Consider the following 16693-nt stretch of genomic DNA (forward strand, 5'->3'; position numbering starts at 1 on the left):
GACCTTGGACTTCCCAGTCTCTGCAACCGTGGGAAATACACTGTTGTTGAAGATACCCTGTCTTTGGTAATCTGTCATAGCAGCCCAAACAAACTAAAACAGACCTCAACCTCCTGTTCCTGCCTTAGTCCCTCAAATCATGCCACATCCCTAGGGCATCAGAGTTACACTGGACATCTTGTTGCTCTGGGAACTTACCAAGCACACTCACCTTCCATGCTGTGCCATCCATTCAGGGGACCCACCCACCACCTCTTCACTTGGCCCACGCGCTACCTCTGTCTGAGCCATCTCCCCCAAACACTCCTCCAGCACTTTTCCATTAAGAATTCAGGAATTTTCCTCAAATATGTTTTAGTGAAATTGCAAGCATGGCTTTTAATTTTGCATTATGATTTGCCGTATTCATCGGATGGTAATATATAGTAAAGAAGCTCAAATAGCTTTTAGTTGAAATGAATTCACTTCCTCCTGTAATGTGGCCGAGTTAATCTGATGTATGCCTGCCTTCTGGAATGCCTTCTACAAATTTCCCCCTAAACAGCATTTTCCACAGGCAGATGGTGGTGACAATTTCAAATGACCTAAATCCCTCAGTTTCTCCAAATCCAATTTAAGATTATGCAAATCAATACTTAACATACAGCTATGGCAAATGGCTAATGCCTTAAAATATAAAGTGCTCTTTTAGTCCTTTCTGATGGGAAACTAACAGTTTCCAACTTAGTAAGAAACATATAAATATTAAAATAATATGATAGCTTTTTACACCCATGAAATTAGCAGAGGTTTTTACAATAAAATACATGGTGCTGACAGGGGTTCGGAATGAGTCCTCTTACATATCACTGTTGGGAAAGTAAGTTGATACAAGCTCTCTGAAGGGCTACTTGTCAATATGTGTCAAAAGCCTCCCCAATATACATATGGTTTGAACTAGTAATTGAATTTCTACACATTTATGCACAAAGATGTGTTGTTTATAAGAATAATGGGGTGGGGCAAATTCCAACATTAGAGGATTCATTTACTCCATCAATTCATGTAATAGATCCATTCCCCTTGGAACACTACAGGGTTATTAACAGGGATTCTAAAAGAAAAATGGCAATGAGAAAACAATTCATATTTTGTTAAGTGGCAAAGTACATTATAAAACAGAAAGGAACTAGATTTTTACAGATCGATTAATCACCTCGATGGCAGGGATAGATCCAAGTTTTGTAGGGCCTGAAGCTTATTACAGTTTTGAGGGGCCTCTCAAAGAATAAGAATACAAAGTCAGAAACATAAAATTCATAGGAAAGGGAATCATGCGTTTATAGGGGGCTGACCTTGGTTTTACCAGGGTCATGGTTAAATCTGTGTATTTGGTGAATGTCAAGAGTAGCTGCCTTTGGGTCGTAAGTTCATGGGTGATGCTCTGTTCTTCAAGATTTTCTGGTTTTGAAAATAAGTATGCTTTGACTTGATCATCTTAAAAGACAACCACACAGATCTAAAGAGACTGGCCAAGAAGGTGCCTACTCAGTTAATTGAGTCATTTTTTTTAAGCCAGAAGAAATGGGCCAACAGAGGTGCACATATTAAAACTCTCAGTGGAGTTGGCATCTGAAATGGGGAGGACACTGCTACTTAATATAAGCAAGAAATGCCAGCCTCCTAAGGAGGAGACTGAATTTCAGAAACTTAGGGTTTTAAAAAAGAAATGTAAATGCACTGAGAGGTACCTTAGAGGGCTCTGTAGACGTCGCTTCCTTCATTCACAAGACCAGCCCCTACGCTGTGTTAGGTTCTGTGCCGGGAACGGAGGGGCAGGGGGTGGAAAATGATAAACAACTGATCCCAGCCCTCAACAGTGGTTCCATAAATAACACTGTTATTTAGAAATTAATGATTCAGATCTGACACCAGCTGACATTTTGTTTCAGACACAGCAGACATCTAAAGACAAGGTCACGTGTAGTCCTTGAAAAGTACCAACATGCTCGCTGATGTTGGGAACATTTCACATCCTGGACAGACTCATGCTTCAGTATCCCTTCCTACGGAATAGCTTTCCAAGTAGGTGACAAAGCAAGATGGTGAAAGTTGTCTTGCAAAGAAGATAATAGAAAATCAGAGTGGGGTAGGTACACCTCAATGGTAGAGCACATGCTTTATGTGCAAGAGGTCTTCAGCTCCATCTCTAGTACCTCCATTAAAAAATAATAAAAATTGAAAAAACATTTATTCTCCACAGAAAGTCTGAATAACTTGGGGGGGAATAATTTTACTCTCAGATTTCAGTGTCTTTGGGTAAACACCAGATCTTTGCTGCAGTATCTGAAATGGATTATACCAATCAAATATTTTCTATTTCATTCAGATACTTGATATTGAAAGATAAAGCAAGACTCTATGAAGTCTTTTAACTCATTTATCTTCTATTAGTTATAACTGGGAAACTGTGGAGACTCTCTGGAGAATCTTTATGAAAGACTGAAACATTGCAAGAGCAATTTTAAGTGAAATTCTAATTTAGGATGTGCTTTAAAAGAGTCATAATTGTGGTGCAGCCTGTGTTAGCATCATGGAAGAACATGTTAAAAATAACATTGTAGGAAGTGAAATATGATAGACTCTTATCCATCCAACAACCTGACAGACAGCAGTCACAAGACAGAGACCTTGTTGAGAGGCACCAATTCTTGATAGAGAGTCTTAGTAACGGCACCATCAGTGCTTAACTCAACTTTGTCTTGTTCCAGACAATCTGGTAGAGTTGGGACTCAAGTGAAATGATAATACCACTGAAGTGACCATCCGAAAGCATTTCTCTAAAAATAATACCTTGAAGAATCTGTTGACAACTTTTGGAATTCAACCTGTGTTAAAGATGTGAATGTCTAAGATGCAGATGCTGATTTCTTGTGCTGTGAGCCTATCACACCCTCTTACACGGCTTCGTTAGAGACCTGTGTATGAAGGAGTTAGTAGTGCAAAGTCACTACAGAACAAACAACAACATCAACAGAGTCAAGAATTTAACCTTAAAGGTTACTCAACAATTAAGGCAGAACATAGTAGAAGAAAATGCTTTGAAAAACATTATAACTGACTGCAGATACACTACAAGTGTAACTGGATTCTTTCTTACACTTAGGGCGACCTGTTGGTTAAGTTAAACATTGCACTATCAACTCATATTGTAAGGCTGGTATTAACCTGGATATTAAGAAAGTAATAAAAGTAAAGATTTCAAATTTAAATGCAACTCCCTAAATTACACATTAGCAAAGCAAATTTAGCAATGTATGAAAAAAAAAAACCCCATCATAACCAAGAAGAGTTCATCTCAGGAATGTAAGGATGGTTTAACACCATAAAGTCTAGTACTATTATATGCTGCAATAATAAATAAGAAAAACTCTACAATAATCTTGATAGTGTCAGAAAAAATGTTAAGAAAAATCCAAAACATATTCAAAATAAAAAAACCCCAATAACTTAACAATTAAAGAGAACTTTCTTAACATAATGAAAGGCATCCACCAAAAACCTCAAACGAACATAACGCTTAATGATGAAATCTTAGAAGCATTCTCTTCAAATTCAGAATTTGTGCTATTGTTGCATCTAAAGTCCTGGCTAGCCCACTTAACACAAGAAAAAGAAATGCAAGGTATATGGATTAGAAAGGATAAATCAAAACTGAGATTATCCTCAGATGATGTAACAGAGAATCCAAGGAAACCTGCAGACACAGTATTAGAACTAATAAGGATTCAACATGACTGAAAGACATAGAGTCAATTATAAACCCCAAATACTAGAAAACAAATCAGAGAATATTGTTTGATAAAAATATAGCACTTATATCACCAACAATATGACGAATTTGAAGAACAACAGTAAGAGGGAGAACTTTTCTATAGCAACACTACTAAGACAGTGTGTTTCTGGTACAGGGATAGAGCAAGGAGGTTCATTGAACAAAACAGAGCCTAGAAAAAGACATAGGCTTTACAAAAGCTTGATGTATGACAGAGATGGTGGTAAAAGCCCATGGAGAAAGAGCTGTTCCATAAACAGTGTCAGGAAAATTGGTGCACCATATGGAAAAAGTAAAAAAATATATCCTTTCCTTACAACATAAGTAAAATAAATTCCTGATGGACTAGAGTCCTATATGTGAGAAGCTAAATGATGAAACTTAAAAAACAAACCAAGACGAAACACGGTATTATCTCCTACTATGTTGGTAGAGGGAAAGACTTTTAAAAGAAAGAAAGCCACAGAGAAAAACATTGCTTAATTACACTACATGAAAATGAATATTCTGCACTACAAAAGACATTGTAAACAAAGTAGAGAAACCAGAGTCTGAGAGAAGACATATTTATCACCCGTTTGCTCTACCAGGGATTAATAGTCAGAAAAATTAAAGAACTCTTATTTATCAACAAGAAAATAGAAAATGGGCCAGAGTGGATATACAAAAATGGACATAATTAGGTAATCCATAGAGGAAGAAACTCCAGCAGCCAATAAATACAAAAAAGCCCAATCTCACTAGTAATTATGGAAATGAAAATGGAAACAATGAAATATTCTTTTAAACCCATCAGATAGGCAAGAGTCAGTAAGTCTACTAACTTCAAGTATTGGCCTGGTCATGGGAAAATGGAGTCTGTTATTCACTGGTGGTGAAAGTACAAATTCGCACCATCATTTTAGGACACCTGGTGAAGTGGAAGATGCACATCCCATAACCTGGCTATTTCTTTTAAATTATCTATCACAGATGAAATCTCATGGGCGGGCACCTGGTCCACGATGCTCACTGTAGCATCACTTCCTTCTGATTTGTTGTTCTCCGTGGTTCATTCTTATCATGGAATCGTCAACAGCAATTAACATGAATGAAATAGAATCACACCCATCAACATGGAAAAGTCTCCAAAACACAAAGTTGAGTGAACACATAAGGTTACAAAAGGATACATGCACTATGACCCCATTTATGCAAAGTTGTGTAACAGACAAAATAGTAATATACATTGTTTATGCGTGGTGGCCACACCCTGTGACTTCAGCGAGACGCTTCCCATTAGCTCTGGGAAAGAAGGGGGATGGAAAGGTGACGGGATTTTAGATTTTACTTTTTTAAAAATATGAGGCCTGAAGCTGTTACAGAAACATATTTTTCTTTCTAAAATTTAACACCTTATATAGCACTCACTATGTGCCAGGCACCGGTCTAGGCCCTTTCCAAATAGTAACTCATTTAACCTTCTTTATGAGGTTGCACTATAATTATCCCCATTTTACAGATGAAGTAAAGAGAAGTAACTTGTATGACTCACTCAGCTAATGATCTTAACCGTTGTGCTAGGCTGCAAATATCTGATTTTGGTAGTGTCTATTATAGAATTTTTTTTTTATTTTCTGTATTTTTTCCATCCATAAAATTAAAGAATATTTTTATTTAATATTTTTTTAATGTTAAAATCATAGTGTCTAAATAGTGTCACTTCTACAGAGCACCCAGATCCAACTGCGGAGCTTAAACCTGGATGTAATTATGAAAATTTGGAAGTTTTCCTTGTCTTTTGATAAAAAGAAAAAAAAATGGGTGCAGAAATTCTATAACACAGAACCAAAGAGTAAAGGCCACAAAAGGAAGGAGATTTTCTTAAAGAACAAAAATATAAAAGTACAATAATCATGATCCCAGAAAAAAAGGAACTGGCCTCCTAAGGATATGAAAGGTGCAACTTTTACAGACTTTCCAATGACTGTTTTCAAAATAGCAGAAAGACTTTGGCTATAAATCAAAGTATATGTGCCCATCTCCACCAGAAGATTTATACATCTTGCCTGGTCTTCAGTTATACTGATTAGCAGATTTAAGACCAGAGATTATGGGCATTAGTAAGAAACCATCTCAGTTAATCTGAAATTTATTTTCTTCTCTGCTGAGTTACCAGTATTTTACATCATAATAACCAGTAATTATTATGGATGAATGAGTATTTCTTTAGGAGACTTTTCAGTATGAAATGTTAGTTTTTATATAAATTACATGTAGATTTTTTTAAAACCCCAATATAGAGTGTCATGAATTTTACTGTTCATGATTTCTTCTATGTTTTACTATTATGTGAAAATTATTTTTCTTGAAAAGGTACAACCACTTTAGTCCCTGAATTGGGGGAGAAAGACAGGACAACCTACTTTTCCCCTCTGGTAAGCATACCTCAGAATCACGAACAATTTCCAGAAGAAACTTTCAGGGTAAATGGAAACAAACATACTTCTTTATACTTTGACACTCTAAGTAACACAAATGACAAAAAATAGAAACCATCCTTTGATGACAAATGTAAACAAACGGCGGTACACCCATATCTATGGATTCCACTTCCCAAGACAGTCTCCTCCCTTTTTCAAATTATGTTTTAAAAGCAGTAACTGTGGGATGCTGGGACCCCAGAGAGCCATGCCGTTTGGTGCCACTTCTTCCCACATCTTTCCCAACCTCCTTCTCGCTCCTGGACTCCACATCTTGGTGTCCTTCCGAGGCCCAGCCTTCTGCCGGGGCTCTTGTCCCCCAGCGATCCTAGTCCCCATCAGTCTGTGACTCTCCTGAAACTGGTCCACTCTCTAGCACCACAGGGAAGGATCTGGGGAAAAATTCATCAGTCTGCAAACAGCTGGCCTTTGCCGCCCTTAGGTGCACCCACTCAGGTAACCGGGGCAGAGGACAGGAGGGTCTCCGTGGAAGGGACGCTCCAGCACAGGCAGCCCCCGCCAGGGATTCGGGAACACTCACATTTCTCTCCTTGCTTTTCTGCTCCCAGGTCTGTGGAGAAGGCAGTACGGTAGGAAATGTGACCGGGAGGGTGAGGCACGCGCTGAGTTGAGTGGCTGTTCTTTTTTGGGGCTTTTTCTCAGCTGCTTCTTGGGTGTTTGAGGGGGAGGCTCAACATTTTTTTCCAGAGAATGGTGAGAAAGAGGGTGTGGGCAGTTGGGGGAATTCATCTACCACTGGCCTTCATTTTGAAGGTCTTAAAAAAGAGACTGGCCCATCAGTGAGAAACAAAGTAACTCATCTATCCAATGCTGCCTCTCACAGCAGTGATCCGCTTCCCCTGACTTGATTTGATGGACGTGCAGGGCTTATGTCTGTAAGTCCCGATGGAATCAGGGTCGAACTGTGTGATGGAAGAGGAGGGTGGCAGAGGGGCCCACCCAGGGGGTCTACACTTTGGAACCCCTCCCCACCCCCAACATCGTTGAGCACACCCCAAGTGCTGAGGGCGGTCAAGGCTGTAAGCAAGAAGCATGGGGGGTGGGGGCTTGCCCCTGCAGGTTGGGCGTCACGCACACAAAACATGAAAAGAGATGGCGGGAGAAACGGGAGGAGAGTGGGCTGCTACAGATCAGGGCGGAGGGGGACACTCCTTCATCCCGCGATCTGGCAGAGAACTCGGAAAATTTTAAAAATTCTAAAATCACATCTGCCTTTCTAGGTGGTGGCGAAGGGATCCTGGTCAAAGCATGAGGCTAGAACATATTTTATCCAACTGTTCGTCAGTCTGATTTACAGCTTTCAAAATATTTAGGCACACGGTCCAGGTGCCTCTGTGCAGGTCCCAGGCAGGCTCGTGTGCGACAGAAGGATTAGGAATGTTTCCTGAACATTGGCGTCAATGCTAGGAATAGGTCCTTCCATCAACAGATGTGACGTTGCTGACTTTCTGAGTAGTCCTGATGGACGCAGGTACCTGGGTGTCCTCTGCTTCTCCCAGACACTTGCTTACTTTATTTTTGGCTTCATGTTGGCAGGAGAGCTCAGTCGTGCTGAGCTACTTCGTGTCTCCACGTCACAGTCATTGGTGACTGCTTCTGTGACTATTTAAGCTTCAACTAAAAAAAAAATTTTTTTTTTTTGCATTTATCCTGTTTGGTGTTCTCTGAGCTCCTTGGATCCATGGTGCAGTGTTTGAAATTAATTTGGGGGGAATTATCAATCTTTTAAAAACATTTTTTTCAATTTTATCTTTTTTTTTTCACTTTATTTTTTGGGGGGAAGGAGGAGGTAATTAGGTTTATTTATTTATTTATTCATTTTTTAATGGAGGTGCTGGGGATTGAACCCAGGACATCGTGCATGCTAGGCATGCACTTTACCACTGAGCTACACCCTCCTCTCCAAGTTTCAAATTTTTTCCATTATTATTATGTGCTAATTATTTCTGTTACTTGTTCACTATCGGGTTCTTCTGAGCTTTCAGGAGGCTTTCTCAGGCTGTTATGAAAGTTCTCTTCACCCCAACAGGCCACAGCTGCCCTGTGGACACTCCCAGGCAAATCCAGCCGGGCTCCAGCCAGGAGGGGCAGGAACAGAGGGCGAGCCGGAGGCTGGTCCCTGGCTGCCAGCCCCCACCCCTCCCTGCATCTTCCCTGCCGCTCCTCCTGTGTCCCTGGGTCCATGCCAGAGGGTGTGGCTCTTCTGGAAGCCTCTTCAGCATCACCCCGTCGTCGGCCCTCTCCACACCCTGACCCTCTGGGGACATCCGGAATGTTCTTTTTTCAGCCCTGGCCAGAGGAATGAAGGGGTTCCAAAGAGAGGTGCCTCCTAGGAGAATGCAGACCCCTGGCAGTGGGCAGAACCCCTGCCCTCGAAGGCCGGACAGGTGCTCCGGATCACTGTCACGTGTGCAAGGCAGTGTGAGTTGGACAGCGGAGAGCATGGGATTGAAATGGATCTGTCGGTTGTGTGTGCCAGGTGAGGTCACTTGGTGGCACTTGTCCTGGTTGGAGCAGAGCTTTTAAAAGGCTTACTTTCTGTAAGATGTCTCCTTGTAGGCCCCATCTCGCTTTACAGGCAAGTGGAAAAGGACAGAGTTGCTGCCGGGAGAATTCCAGGTGCACCGGGGTAACAAGATCCCCCCAAGTGCCCGGCCTCCGGCTCGCAGGGGCTCTACGGAAGGGCTGGGCACCAGATCCCATGACGTGAATCTCCAGGGCTGGGCCTGACAAGTCCAGCTTTCCAATCTGCCCTTGAAAGAACCCAGAGAGACTTTACTGTTACCCTTACCTTCTGTTGCCCTCCGGTGCTTTCTGAAGGGGCATTTAAGGGACATCACACATGGCTGCTTCCTCCTCCTCCTCCACATTTCCCTTTGCAGTTTCAGTGCTGCCTTTTGAACTTAGCTTCTGTTCTCCAGCACACGATCGCAATAAAGAACAGATGTCTGAGGGTGGCAAAGACAGCCCTGGGAGGGGTGGGTGAGGACAGACCGCGATGACAAAGTGGCCCTGCTCATATCCATGTCGCCAGGTCTCCCCATCACTGTTGATAAAATACAACCCCTGTTTCCAGGCCCACCATGGGCAACCTTTCTCCCTGCTTGCAGAGGGAAGGGTCCCCCCCCCCCAATCCCTAAATGCCTCAAGATCAAAATGACAATTGTTGGCCCTCCTATCCGAAGGTCCTGGGAAAGAAGCAACAAACCCACAATACTTCTACTCACTTCAATGGCTGAAGAACTTATCAAAGGCATCTTGGGCTGCCCCGTCGCAACAGACATTGAATGAGTACATACCCTGGGCTGGAAGTCACCTGGAGAAACGAGACCCAGCCCAGATCACTATCACATCCAGACATCTGTGCATTCCCTCGGCTCTATCTTCTACAATGCAGTTCAACTGATATATAAATATTATGCTTTAAAACAAGCATAACAAAAGGGAGAATCGTATGTCCCTTCTCCACAGGACAAGTGCTTCAACCGACAGGGTGTGCTCATGCAAGTTACAACAACTAAAAGCAAAAGCAGATTGAACTGTTATTTTGATCCTTAGGTGAAAGCCTTAAGATGGGAGAGATGCTGATGAAACTCAGGGCCGTTTTAGATTTAGAGCAGCAGCAGTGCAGGATGAGTACCGTAAGAGGCAGGTGTCACTCCTTCTAGAAATATTTATATAGTACCCGTGTGTGCCGCACAGTCTTCCAAAGGCTGGGGATAGACGGTGAACTCAGGTCTTCATTTCTACTGATGTACAATAGACAATGAGTTCATGGACAAGAGTGGAGAGTGTGCCAAACAAAAGGGAGTGAAATAAAACAGGGTGTGGGGGGCAGAGAGCAGTGGGGTGGGAGTGGGTGGGTTGCTATTTTATTGACAGTAGTTGAATGTCCTGCTGGTAAAATATTTGAAAGAAGGCTGGGAGCAAGGCTTGCAGATATCTGGACGAAGAGCAGTCTGGACAGAGGGAGGAGCATGCCTGGTGCATCCCCGGGCCCACAAAGGACTAGTGTGTTTGGAGGAGAGTGAGCGAGATGGGAAACGGATGACATGAGATCAGAAAGGAAGCACGTGGTCAGACCTGCAGACCCTTCACTCTCGGTGAGCTGGGAAAACAACAGAGGGGCGTGAGCAGAGGTGGGATGAGATGAGGTCCATTTACCAGGGCCGCTTTGAGGAGAGCTCATGAAAGGGGACAAGGACGAACACCAGAAAACCACAGGAACTTAAGGCAACAATCCAGGGGAGAGATTTTGGTAGTTTGGACCTGGGCAGAGAACCAGAGGTAGTAAGAAGTGGTCAGATTTCAGTTTGAAAGTAGAGTGAATAGGATTCCCTGACAGAATGGATACGAAGTGAGAGATACATATATATGTAAAGGGTTAAGGAGAATGGCAGGGGCGGATGGCAGGAGAGGGTTGCCATGTACTGATGTTGGAAGACGTAGGTTTTTTGGGGGGAATCAGAAGTTCACTATTGGACCTGTTAAGGGTGAGATGTCAAGTAGGTGATGTGAAATATGTATCGGGGGTCTTCAGGAGAGAGGTGAGGGCCAGAGGGGACATCACCATAGCTGTGGACTGAATGTTTGGTACCACCCCTGTCCCCAAATTCATATATTCAAGTCCCAACCCTCAAAGTGACAGTATTTGGAGGTGGGGCCTTTGGGAGGTGATTAGGATGAGGTCATGAGGATGGGGCCCCCATTGATGGGATTAGTGCCCTTGCAGAAAGAAACACCAGAGAGATCTTCTTTCCCTCTCCATGTACAGACACCAAGGAAAGGCCATGTGAGGACACATCAAGAAGGTGGCCCTCTGCAGGCCAGGATGAGAGGCCTCACCAGAACCTGATCTTGGACTTCCAAGCCTCCAGCATTGTGAGGAAATAAATTTCCATTGTTTACCGCATCTACAGAATTTGGTCATGGCAGCCTGAGTTGGACTAAGAGAATCACATAGGTGACATCTGGCCCTGAGAGACTGGATCAGACCACTTACGGCACCAGCAGAGCTCAGAAGAGAAGCCATCTGTGGGCAGCGGCCAATGTTTAAGGGTGAAAAATTGAAAAGGAATCAACAAAGAAGGCCTTAGAGGAGTGGCCAGTGAGGTCAGAAGATAACTGGGGGTGAGGGGCACTCAGGAGGCCAGGAGAGGTACATGTCTTAAGCACAGGAAGTGGTCTAGTGTGGCAGGTGCTGACAAGAGGGCTTTTTAACATGCTGTGGGGGGTGGGGTGGGGGGGGGTCACAGGTGACCCTGACCACAGCTGTTTCTATGGAGTGGTGGTACTGTACCTCTGGATGGACGGGTTCAAGAGAAACCACAAGAGAGGAATTGGAGATGGTGCTTATAGATAACGTTCTAGCCATTTTGTCACGTAGCTTGAAGGGGAGTTCATAAAACATGGAGAACTTAAGATAAAGCATTGGGTAATCCAGTCTCAAAATAGTCCCAAAGGATTGCGGAAGACTGGTAAGCAATTCAGATGAGACACTGCTCAAATGCCATCAGTAATAAGAGAAATATTTTTAGAGGGCTCAGATTTCTCTTCTTCTTTTTCTTCCTCTTTTTTTTGTTTTTTAACCAAACATTTTTGTGGTTTTGTCACAATCTTAATGGAAAAATTATAACAAACATAAAAAATTGCAGCGGATCTTTCTTTTAGAATTCTGCAGACGCAAACAACTTTTAATCACAGCATAATATCTGGCAGTCCAGCTAGAGTCTGTTTCTATGCAGATACTGTGAATCCACCCTCGGCGATGATGTCCCTTGTTTTATAAGGCATGCTCTGTACATGAGTTGGACGTTACCTCCATGATCTCTCTGTGGTATGCCCGGCCAGAAGCAAAAGCATCAATTTTCATTAGCAACATCCTACTGGTAGTTGCTAGACTCCAGATTCTAAAAAGAAACTAAAAATATGCAACGTTCATAGCTAGACTCGAGGAAACATGTTAGTGTCTGTTTAGATGTGAGATGTGATGCAAATGAAAAAAGAATCACACAGGAGTCTTAGTTTTCCATTGTTTTTTTTCTCCTCTCTGCTTGAATAGGCTTGCCTAAGATTACTGAGTGATACTTACAAACATAGAAGTTTGTCCCAATTTAAGAAAATCACGTATGTGTGTGTTTATATATATATATATATATATTTTTTTGAAATGGCCACAACACACATTTGGTTTCTGAATATATATATATTTATATACATATGCACACACATACAATTTCTCATGATAGATAACCAAGGAGTAATTATTAACATTATGAAAGAATTCACCAAGCACACCCTTTAGGTAGTAATTAGTATCTAAATGCACTTAAAATCACAACTATAAATTGATCAAGAGTCTTAGGAATATACGTGAAATAAATGGGATAAACCAATCAATTTAAAGCTAAAAGATAAGAGTCCCTAATGATTCAAAACAAAAAAAGTAGTCTTAAGGATCTCAAAACACAGTATGTTTTCTTTGCATTACAAAATATTTGGCATTGGTTCTAGTCTGTCTCCTTGAAAGTTGGTCTGACTTCTTTGAATCCCTCTGTGTACTTTGCATTCAGTAGGTACTTAGTAGCACTAATAGGAAAATTTAAAAATAAGTGTCCATTTAAACAGAAAAATATTGATCAGCTTGAGAGCAGCTGCTCTGCCAGAAACAGATTAATTACAATGTGGCTTATTTGACCACATTAGGTGGAATTTCAGCCTTAACTTGACCTGACACGTACACCTTGATGATTCCTTTACTGTTTTTTTTCCTCCAGTTCTCTTGATACTCTTTTTAATAGGGAATACCTCTCTTAAATAGTAAATATAAAAAAAGAGCTTAACAGTGAGTCCTGTATGTGCCAGGAGGCATTTAGAATGCCTCATTCACAAGGGAGAAAAAGAAACATGCTCAAAGGATTTTGAGAAACAGATATTTTTGGTTCTTGGGGGGGAAAATGTTACAATGTGCCAATAAAGAATGAAAGGAAGGAGAAATGTGGCTTTCATACTGAGAAACAAAATTCAGGGTTATCCAGTTTCTAATTCCCGTACCAAACTGCTGTTCTATGCGACCCCGGTCAAATCATTTAATTCTCTAACTTGTACAAACTAAAAGTTCTATAAATCTGCAATTCCTCAAATACTATCCAGTTACTTTTGGCTATTTGATTTTCACTTAATTTAAGGAATGGAACTTGACATATGTGATAGAGAACATCTCCAAACCTTAAAAGCACAGTTCCCTTTTTCCACATGGAGGAATATATAAATAAATGATATTGTAAATTGAGAATCATTACTGTTAATGACCCAAGGAATCTGCCAATGTGGCTCCTGTCAAACTTTGCCATTAAAATGCTGTGTGATCTTGAAAGTTAAGTAATATTTTTTTAAAAAGCAGCATTTTTTAAGGTAAAAATAACATACCATCCATTATATATATTTAAAATGCACAAACTTGGTAATAAGTTCTGATATATGCACATATCCATGAAACTATCACCACAATGAAGATACTGAATATCTGCCTTGCTCCAAAATGTTCCCTCATTCCTTTTGTCATCCCCCAATTAATCACTGATCTGCTTTCTGTCACTGCAGAAGTCTTTTTGGGATCAGACCAATTTTTTATTGGTGTACATGCAAGAAAAGAAATTTGTTCCATGTTGATTTTCAACTTCATAGAGTCAAATACAATTGTGTATGTACAAGTGCTTTGAGAGTCACATAAAGAACTACATCATCCACTCCAGTTTGCTAATTTTACCATCACGTATTCATTGGGCATCTAACTCTATGTAGGCACCATATTAGAAGACTGCAAAATAGCAGCAAACAAAACAAGACATCTGCTGTCCTAGACCTTTTATGTGAGTTGGGGAGAGGTAGGGATGTGCCAATAAACACATACTATGTTAGGCAGTCCCCAATTTCAAAGGGTTTGACTTAACAATTTTTTGACCTTATGATGGTGTGAAAGAAATACGCTTCAGTAGAAGCCCCCGTACTTCGAATTTTGATCTTTTATTGGACTAGAGATATGTGGTAGATACTCTCTCGCGATGCTGGGCAGAGGCAATGAGCCGCAGCTCCCGGTCAAGCACGTGATCACCAGAGTGAATGACCTACACACTTAACAATCATGCTGGACCCACACAACCATGCTGCTTTTCACTTTCAGTACAGTAATCAATAAATTACATGAGATGGTCAACACTTTACTGTAAAGCAGGCTTTGTGTTAGATGATTTTGCTGAACTGTAGGCTAATGGAAGTGTTCTGAGTACGTTTTTAAGTAGGTGAGGCTAAGCTATAGTGTTTGGTAGGTTGTGTGTATTAAATGCATTTTCAACATAGGGTATTTTCCACTTATGATGGGTTTATCAGGATGTAACCCCATCAGAAGCCAAGGGAGATCTGTAGTCTACTGTAGAGAGATAAAGCAGGTTAGCATAAACCTAATAGGAAAGGGAACAATATTTCAGAAAGGGTGGCCAAGAAGCCCAGTTCAGATGAGACATGTGAATAAAGATTGAATGAAAAGGCCAGCCTTCTTATAGATGTCTAGGAGAACATTTCAGACAAAGGGAACAGAAAATACAAAGGCTTGGGTAGCAATAAGCTAGGCTATTAAAGGAACTACCAAGACATCAGTAGCTGGAACAGAGGGATGGGGGTAGCAGAAGACAAGGCCGGATGGCGGATTCACTTGAACTCGTCCAGATGGTGGATGGGCTGGTACTTTGAACAGATGGTGGGCCATGCAGCACACAGAAGAGTGACATGACGCAATTCCGGGATTGGGACGACCACCCAGGTTGCTCTCTGGAGACTACTGGTGGCAAGAAGGAGAGCAGGGGAACCACTTAGGAGGCTACTGCAGTAGTCGTAGAAAGAAGTGGTGGTGGACTAGGAGCAGACGAGGTAAAAAGCGGTCAGGCTCTAGATACATTTTGAAGATGGGCTGATAGCCCATGATTTATTTGCCCACAGTGGCTTTATGAAATGCTTAATAATAACAATATTCCAACTACATAGTACTTCATATGGTTCAGGCACTATGCTGAGCAATTAACATAAACTAATTGACGTCTCACTACAACACTAGGAAGTAGGTTCTACTTTCATACCCATTTACAGATGAGGAAATTGAGGCAAAAGGTAGTTAATTTGACCAACATCACATGACGGTAGATGATAGAGCTGTGATCTCAAGCAATCTGGCTTCAGAGTCTGTGATTTAACCATATGGTATCTGTCTTCTCAAGATGATGTATAAGAGAGTTAATAACTATTTTGATCCAGGTGAACCTTATCCAATAACAAAATTGAGAGAAATATTATAATGGCCATTCATGGAAAACTTAGAGTCTCAAACAAAAATTTCAGAAATAACCTTTTAATCTTTTGTGGAGAATAAGATAAACCAACATTCAGTGAAGCCACTGTTCATAGGTCCAACTGGATAAGGTAGAGTTACCTGGCCACTTTTCATGACATATGATTGATGAGTGCTGTTAAGACTGCACTGAAGGTGACCCTTTGGAAAACCATCATCTCCCAAACAGGGCAGGGCATGATGAACCACAGCATTATGGCCATGGCTGCCTGCCTTTGGGGGAATTCTTTCTTCCTGGTACTTTCCTTTTTGTTTTTGCCTTGTAACTATCTTCACTTCATCAAGGGCACAACATAAACCAATGGCTCCTTATTTTATCAACACCAAGGATTTCCAGGAGACGTTCTGCTTTTCATAACCATTTGTCTAGATCTCCTGGGAAATGGGTCAAGATTTTATGGATGAGGAAATCAAAGCATAAGAAGGATGTGAGATCTGCCCAAGATCTCTGAGCTGGTCCTTGACAGCTGGGGCCAGAATGCTCCCGGTGTTTCTAGAGATGGTGGTGAGCTCAGCCCCTTGACAGGCATTTTTGTTGATAAGATAAAACAGTTGTGAAAGAGCTGGGCACACACTTTCTGTAGTCTGCACACAAAGAGGTGGGGGGCGAGCATACCTGTTTTCAGAGTTTGAGGCTACATCTTGCTTAATACTCTACTTGAGTTTTCTTCAACACTTCCTGCCAATGCAGAATTGTGTTCACATTAAGGAAAGTTGGATGGTTCAGTAATCCACCTGATTATAATTCTAACCTCGGGAAGCAACACATTTCAAGTCTTTTCCCAGTGCACTCGCGATAGTCATCCTAAGTACAACAGATGAGGCATAAAAGCTTTTATAAGCCAGTAAATAGAAGCTTCTGCCGAACAATGTTTCAAGTGAGATAAAAGTACCCCTTCTTTCCAGCCCTATAAAATGGAGAGCTTTACTCATTTATTCCAGACTAAAAGAAGGAGAAAAACCCTGCTAGAGCAGAGATGAATCTTCAGGGTTTTT

General features: G+C 41.5%; 1 protein-coding gene across 14 annotated transcripts in view; it reads right to left on the minus strand.

Annotated features, from left to right (window-relative positions):
* Positions 1–16693, minus strand: part of KIAA1217 (KIAA1217 ortholog) — a 669685-nt gene that overhangs the window by 100682 nt on the left and 552310 nt on the right. The gene's annotated exons all lie outside the window — the stretch shown is intronic.

This window comes from Vicugna pacos, chromosome 35 (genome assembly GCF_048564905.1).
Source record: "Vicugna pacos chromosome 35, VicPac4, whole genome shotgun sequence".
In the NCBI taxonomy this organism is placed as follows: domain Eukaryota; kingdom Metazoa; phylum Chordata; class Mammalia; order Artiodactyla; family Camelidae; genus Vicugna; species Vicugna pacos.